The sequence below is a fragment of the Sinocyclocheilus anshuiensis genome, unplaced genomic scaffold, assembly GCF_001515605.1.
Source record: "Sinocyclocheilus anshuiensis isolate Anshui unplaced genomic scaffold, SAMN03320099.WGS_v1.1 scaffold267, whole genome shotgun sequence".
In the NCBI taxonomy this organism is placed as follows: domain Eukaryota; kingdom Metazoa; phylum Chordata; class Actinopteri; order Cypriniformes; family Cyprinidae; genus Sinocyclocheilus; species Sinocyclocheilus anshuiensis.
The window spans coordinates 9,446-16,899 of NW_015552637.1; the positions used below are offsets into that span (position 1 = coordinate 9,446).

The 7,454-nt window shown below is 35.0% G+C and overlaps 1 long non-coding RNA gene across 1 annotated transcript in view; it reads right to left on the reverse strand.

The window, feature by feature from the left end:
* Positions 1–2,424: 2,424 nt before the first annotated feature.
* The window catches only part of LOC107666865 (uncharacterized), a 20,972-nt gene continuing 15,942 nt past the window's right edge, over positions 2,425–7,454 (reverse strand). The window contains exon 3 of the long non-coding RNA XR_001631732.1: positions 2,425–2,477. This is a non-coding gene — a long non-coding RNA (uncharacterized LOC107666865). The remainder of the gene's footprint in view (positions 2,478–7,454) is intronic.

Below are 7,454 nucleotides of genomic sequence, written 5' to 3' on the forward strand. Positions count from 1 at the left end.
TAATTATTCATTACATTTCAATTACACTCTATTAAGCTTGTGTGGAGAACCATGGGTTGTTTCAAGCCTTCAGATCCTGATAGCCATTTTGAACATGTGCCCAGTCATTTTGTTGGGCCTTTCACTTTAGATCATCACCTTTTATCAATGACGCTGCCAGGATTGCACAGGGTGTACAAAAACTCGGACTGCAGCCAGCATATTCTTTATTAAGAGACATTCATTTTGTTCAGAGCTGCCTCATTGTGTTAGCTTAAGCAATAATAGTGTAGTTTAAATTTAAGGAGTCATTTAGCAGATGTGCTTATCCAAAAAGACTAAAAATACACTTATTATAGGATAATCCCCCTGGAGCAACCTGGGGTTAAGTGCTTTGCCTTTTGATTACCAGCTCTGAACTTTAACCACTGCAGCCTAGTTTTGTATTTTAAACGTAATGTGTGTCACTTTGTTTCACTGTTGAAATACTTTCTCCTTATTTTTCACTAGTACTTTGTCCAAGCAGACCATTTTTGTGTTAATCTCCCAAAAAGTAGAACAAATGTGATACTTTTTTCCCCTCACAATATATTCAGTGTCACAGGAGTCGTTGTGCCCTGTGTGAGGAAAAACGCTCAGTTTTAGTCCAAAGTCATAAGATTAACAAGCATTTTCGGGGAAAAGAAAATCCTCTTTGGGTCAAAATGAATGAAACACAACACAAGGGTTATGTTTTTCATCAATTTTTTTGTTTTATTTTATTTCAGCTTTACTTTAATTACTGAAAATGATGTTTAATGGTTTTAGCTTCAGGTTTAGGCTTTGTAAACAAAATCAACACTCTTCGCTATCAAAACCTTAATTTGTTTGAGCACACTAGCCTGCCCGACAACAGCGATTCTGGCTCAGCCAATGGTGTGAGTTTAGGGCGGGGCTATCTGTATGTTTGACCTATGACAGATGGATAGTGTTCATGAAACCTGTTTGAAAACAGTTTTTTGCAATTGTGTTTAGAGATGCTAGTGGAGCAGAAATGGCTCATTTCATCTTTGAAATTATGCTGTTTTATTTTACATGAAAAAGGTTGAATTGGCTGGTCAGAAATTTTAGTGCATCTTTCACCAGTAACACCAGAGGGCTCTCTTTTGACTGAAGATGTATAAAATGTCACGTTGGACTTTATTAGATTATTTCACAGTATTTCACATATCTTGTCCATCCATCACCTGTCTGTCCGTTATTTTAAAGTGAACACAAACCACAAATAATTTCTTAATTCACTGGGCAATCTCAGCAGCCCTACAGTATATAGTCAATCACTACAATTCTCCTATCTGTCTTTTCCTCACACAGATCTCTCTCTGAGCTTTCCTCCGTGTTTTCTTGTCTTAGATAAGCCGACTGATGGCTTAAAGTCACTCTTCCATTCACTTCTGTCAGTCTGTGCTCCTGCAAAACTTCCTGGCATGTTGCATTCATAGAAGTGTCAGTCATCTTCTGTTTGGGAGAGTGTGTTTTTTCATGGCATCTATAGCCTTATCAGTCCACACATTTAATTGTGTGGCTGTTGCGGTTGCTGTCAGCGGCTCTCGCTGAAGTGTGTGCACGTTTGTGGTGCAACGCAGACCCGTGTGTCAGATGCAGCAGATGTCTGACATTTTGTATCTAATGAAACAAAGGCGGACCCTTTGAGTCCTATCAGACCCGTGTTTGCACGGTCTCTCCCTATATCTTGTTCTCTATCTTTCTCTTTCCAAATAAAAACAGAATGTTTGACATGAGCAACTTAATCGCGGTGCTAGGAAAAAGAGCATCGATCTGATCCACATGACCCTTGGACTGTCTTCTGCTGTTCAACATTAAGGCTGAGTTTTGGAAAGGAAAACCAGGCACATATCTTGTTTATAAGAATATGGCATTATTGATGAAATCTAGTTTTATATTTTGAACATGGTAAATAAAGTACATATTGTGCATAGCAAAAAATAAATACATTTAAAAAAATTTTTTAAAGATTATAATAAAGATATTATAAAAATTATTAAGTTTTGATATATTTGCGGTAGGAAACTTACAAAATAATAATAGGTTTCTATGGAAATATTAAGCAGCACAACCTATTTTTTAGATTGATAATAATAAGAAATGTTTCTTGAGCACCAAATCAGCATATTAGAATGATTTCTGTACAAATATAGTACATATTGTGCATTGCAAAAAATAAAAATAAAAATAGAAATAATAATAATAAATTATAATAATACAATTTATTAAGTTTTGATATATTTACGGTAGCAAATTAACAAAATATCTTCATGGAACATGATCTTTATTTAATATCGTAATGACTTTTGACATAAACGAAAAATTGTGTGTGTGTTTTCAGGAATTATTACTTCTATTCAGCAAGGTCACATTAAATTGATCAAAAATGACAGTAAAAGTATTTGTAATGTTACCAAAAACTTCTGTTTCAAATAAATGCTGTTCTTTTGAACCTTCAATTCATCAAATAATCCTAATAAAAGTATCAAAATAATAATTAAGTATTTATTTAATTTTAAGCTGCTCAACTGTTTTCAACATTGTGAATAATAATAATAATAATAATAATGATAATAATAATAAAATGTTTCTTGCGCACCAAATCAGCATATTAGAATAATTTCTGAAGGATCTTGTGACAATGAAGACTGGAGTAATGGTTGCTGAAAATCCATCTTTGTTCAAATATATTACAATATAAATCAGTTATTTTAAACTATAATAATATTTCACAATAATACTGTTTTTACTGTTTCTTTTACTGTTCTTTTCTTCGAAAACATTAAAAATACCAACCACACACTTTCCTCATTTCTAGGAGACATATAAATGACTTAGTTAACTTAAAATGACTTCAGATATCTAACAAATATTGTTATACTTTTATCGATTTTTATGTTGGTGGCCAAACAGTTGATGGTGCCGACTTCCATAGTATGGAGGGGGGAAAAAAAACCTACTATGAAAGTCAAAGGCCTTTTTTGGTTACCAACGTTTTTCAAAATATCTTCTTTTATGTTCAACAAAAGAAAGATACTAGTGCATATTTAGAACAATTTGAAGGTGGATAAATGATGACAACATTTTAATTTAAGTGAACGTATTCCTTTAAAGAAGAAGAAAGAAAAAGACTATTTGTCTGCAGTGTGGAAAGAAAAATAAACTTTCTTACTGGCTACTGAAAATGGACATTGTTTCCACTTAGTTCAGTGAGGGACATAAGCTGCAAAAGTTCTTGTCATAGTTTTGGTACTCTTAAGATCTATCTCCATGATTGATCTGGACTGGGAAGTTACAGCTGTAGAACTTCCAACTGCTTCATTGGTTCATGTTACCCAAAGCATTCAACTGCATCTCGACCCCTCAAAGTGGCCTGTCTGTGAAGCGCCTCCACTGCACACAGTCTCAGTGGATGTGCATATTTAGAACAATTTGAAGGTGGATAAATGATGACAACATTTTCATTTTAAGTGAACGTATTCCTTTAAAGAAGAAGAAAGAAAAAAACTATTTGTCTACAGTGTGGAAAGAAAAATAAACTTTCTTACTGGCTACTGAAAATGGACATTGTTTCCACTTAGTTCAGTGAGGGACATAAGCTGCAAAAGTTCTTGTCATAGTTTTGGTACTCTTAAGATCTATCTCCATGATTGATCTGGACTGGGAAGTTACAGCTGTAGAACTTCCAACTGCTTCATTGGTTCATGTTACCCAAAGCATTCAACTGCATCTCGACCCCTCAAAGTGGCCTGTCTGTGAAGCGCCTCCACTGCACACAGTCTCAGTGGATAGCAAGACCGTGGGTCTTCGTGAAAGGGTAGCATAAAGAGGAGCGGTGGGTTTTGGGTCATAAGGGAGCTCTGTGTGCTTATTATAACCCTTATAAATGATGTAAAGTGGCACACCTCAGCCCCCAGGACTACCCAGACTCCCCCTGGGCAGAAGGGCACAGAGTGCTCTCAAAATCAATACGTCACTTTCTGACTCTATATACAGTATATAAAGACTCAAGCACACTCATGTGCATGTTAACTTACTGAATGAATTCAAGCCATAGGTTTATTTATTGTTTTGCTTATTTGTTTATTGCTTTTGGTGGGTCTCAAATATACATACACTACCATTTAAAAGTTTTGGGTCAGTAATATTTTCCATGCTTTTATTCAGAAAAGGGTGCATTACATTCAACAAAAGTAATGGTAAAGAAAAATCCCTGCTGTTCTTTTGAGCTTTTTATTCATCAAAGAGTCCATTTAAAAGTGTCATGTTTCTACGAAAATATTAAGCAGCATAACAATTTTTTGGATTGATAATAATATTAAATGTTTCTTGAGCACCAAATTGGCATATTAGAATGATTTCTGAAGGATCATGTGACGCTGAAGACTGGAGTAATGATGCGGAAAATTCAGATTTACCTTCACAGGAATAAATTAAATTTTAAGATATACTACAATTGAAAAAAAAACTGTTTTAAATTATAATAATATTTCACAATATTTCTGTTTTTACTGTATTTTTGTCAAATAAACACAGCCTCGGTGAGCATGTAAAATACTTATTTCGACAACATTAAAGAAATCTTACCAACCCTATATATATTCACAATAATATTCAATATTTCAGCTGTATTTTTGATCAAATGTGTCCTTGATGAGTGTAAAAGACTCTTTTAAAAACATTTTTCCAAACCCAAACAATTCAACTGTATATGTTATTTTGTATATAAAATATATATTTATGTGTAGATATTTTTTTTACATTTTATAATACTAGCGCATATCTCACCAGACAGATGTCATTATGCTTGATAGATAATACAGCAAATTATTTGTCTAAAAGTTTATTCAAACTGTAAAGTTTGTTTAGGTCATTTAAGTAATTTCTTCATATTTCATCAGACTTTTTTTCCCCAGCCTTCCTTCAGTGTGTTGAATTATGTTTGCCGGTATGACTTGTGCTTTGATTTATTCTGAATTCAGTGCCTGTTAGCTACAAACCCAATTCTCAAAGGGGATGCAGCTCCATGGAGGAGTATTCACTAAAGCAGCCATTCTAAACATTACAGTAAATGAACTTATGATTGCTCTAACTACATGTGTATCCTGCTGTTTTTTTCTTCACCATCCTTTAAATTTCTCCCATCCAATCAAGCGTAATGACACTCCATATCCTGTTGTTTCTACACACTGAATTTAAATTGTACAAATGCCTTGGTGGGAAAAATAAATATGTTGCTCTGTGATGGTGCTGATGGTGAGAGAGAGAGAAAATGCAGAAACTCTTTAGTAATGTGTGATTTGCTAGGGGCCATTTTGGCTCCGGCCAAACGGTTTGTGCCAAGAGCCAGGATGGCTGCCAGTTTCCCAAACAATTGCAGACACCTGTGATGAATGGCTCAATGGTTTGAGCTCCACTGACCCAGCTGCACTTGCATAGGTTTGTGTATGGAGACAAAAAGGCCTGTGAGCAGGAGATAGACTCAGGCTTTAGAAGACACCATGTTGCTTCAGGTCTGTGTAGAGGGAATTTTGACATGAAACAGCACCAGAAGAACAGGTTTGGTTTTAACATGTTTGTTGTCCATGTTGTATGCTTTTTATATGTTTTGACTGAGTATATTGTGATAGTGTTGTCACAATAGTTGCCAATAACTATACCAACATTTCACAATTTTTGATTTAGATTTTCCATCTATTGAATAAAAATAGCATATTTTAAAATATATGCAAATTAAAATATTAATCATAATATTTATCAATATTATTATTATGATTTGTTCTTCTTTTTTCAATTTACTTTAGTTTTTGTTAGATTCACTATCATTAAGTTTTAGTTTAGTTTTAGTATTTTAGGGCCATCAATAACTAAACACAGTATTTTACAATTCATGATACACATTTTAATGATCTATTTATTTTTTGTCAAATAAACACAGCCTCGGTGAGCATGTAAAATACTTATTTCGACAACATTAAAGAAATCTTACCAACCCTATATATATTCACAATAATATTCAATATTTCAGCTGTATTTTTGATCAAATGTGTCCTTGATGAGTGTAAAAGACTCTTTTAAAAACATTTTTCCAAACCCAAACAATTCAACTGTATATGTTATTTTGTATATAAAATATATATTTATGTGTAGATATTTTTTTTACATTTTATAATACTAGCGCATATCTCACCAGACAGATGTCATTATGCTTGATAGATAATACAGCAAATTATTTGTCTAAAAGTTTATTCAAACTGTAAAGTTTGTTTAGGTCATTTAAGTAATTTCTTCATATTTCATCAGACTTTTTTTCCCCAGCCTTCCTTCAGTGTGTTGAATTATGTTTGCCGGTATGACTTGTGCTTTGATTTATTCTGAATTCAGTGCCTGTTAGCTACAAACCCAATTCTCAAAGGGGATGCAGCTCCATGGAGGAGTATTCACTAAAGCAGCCATTCTAAACATTACAGTAAATGAACTTATGATTGCTCTAACTACATGTGTATCCTGCTGTTTTTTTCTTCACCATCCTTTAAATTTCTCCCATCCAATCAAGCGTAATGACACTCCATATCCTGTTGTTTCTACACACTGAATTTAAATTGTACAAATGCCTTGGTGGGAAAAATAAATATGTTGCTCTGTGATGGTGCTGATGGTGAGAGAGAGAGAAAATGCAGAAACTCTTTAGTAATGTGTGATTTGCTAGGGGCCATTTTGGCTCCGGCCAAACGGTTTGTGCCAAGAGCCAGGATGGCTGCCAGTTTCCCAAACAATTGCAGACAACTGTGATGAATGGCTCAATGGTTTGAGCTCCACTGACCCAGCTGCACTTGCATAGGTTTGTGTATGGAGACAAAAAGGCCTGTGAGCAGGAGATAGACTCAGGCTTTAGAAGACACCATGTTGCTTCAGGTCTGTGTAGAGGGAATTTTGACATGAAACAGCACCAGAAGAAGAGCTTTGCTTCTAACACGTTTGTTCTTATCTTGTATGTTTTTGATATGTTAAGACTGAGTATATTACGTTGTCACAATAGCATAATTTGAGTCGCCAATAACTATACCTGCAACGCCCCTGTGGACTGTTTATTGTGGTTTCTTACCCTTTTGTTGGTTTAGCCCGTACTAATTATTAGTTAATCACCTCATTGTGCTCACCTGTCTGCCCCTCGTTATCTGCCCTATCTCCACACACCGTGACCGTGACAGAATAACCGACCCCTATGTAAAGTATAGCGGCGTCTTTCCCCTCGTTTGTTTTTACGGTTTTTGTCAGTTTTTATTTTTTTATGTTATGGATTACCCTGCCTTCCAAATCCTCCTGCTGGAGCAGGGGGAACGCTCTCTTGAGGACCACACAAACGACTTTCTGTCCCTGGCTCACCTCACGCACTACCCGGACAACTGCCTCTGTACATTCTATCAAGT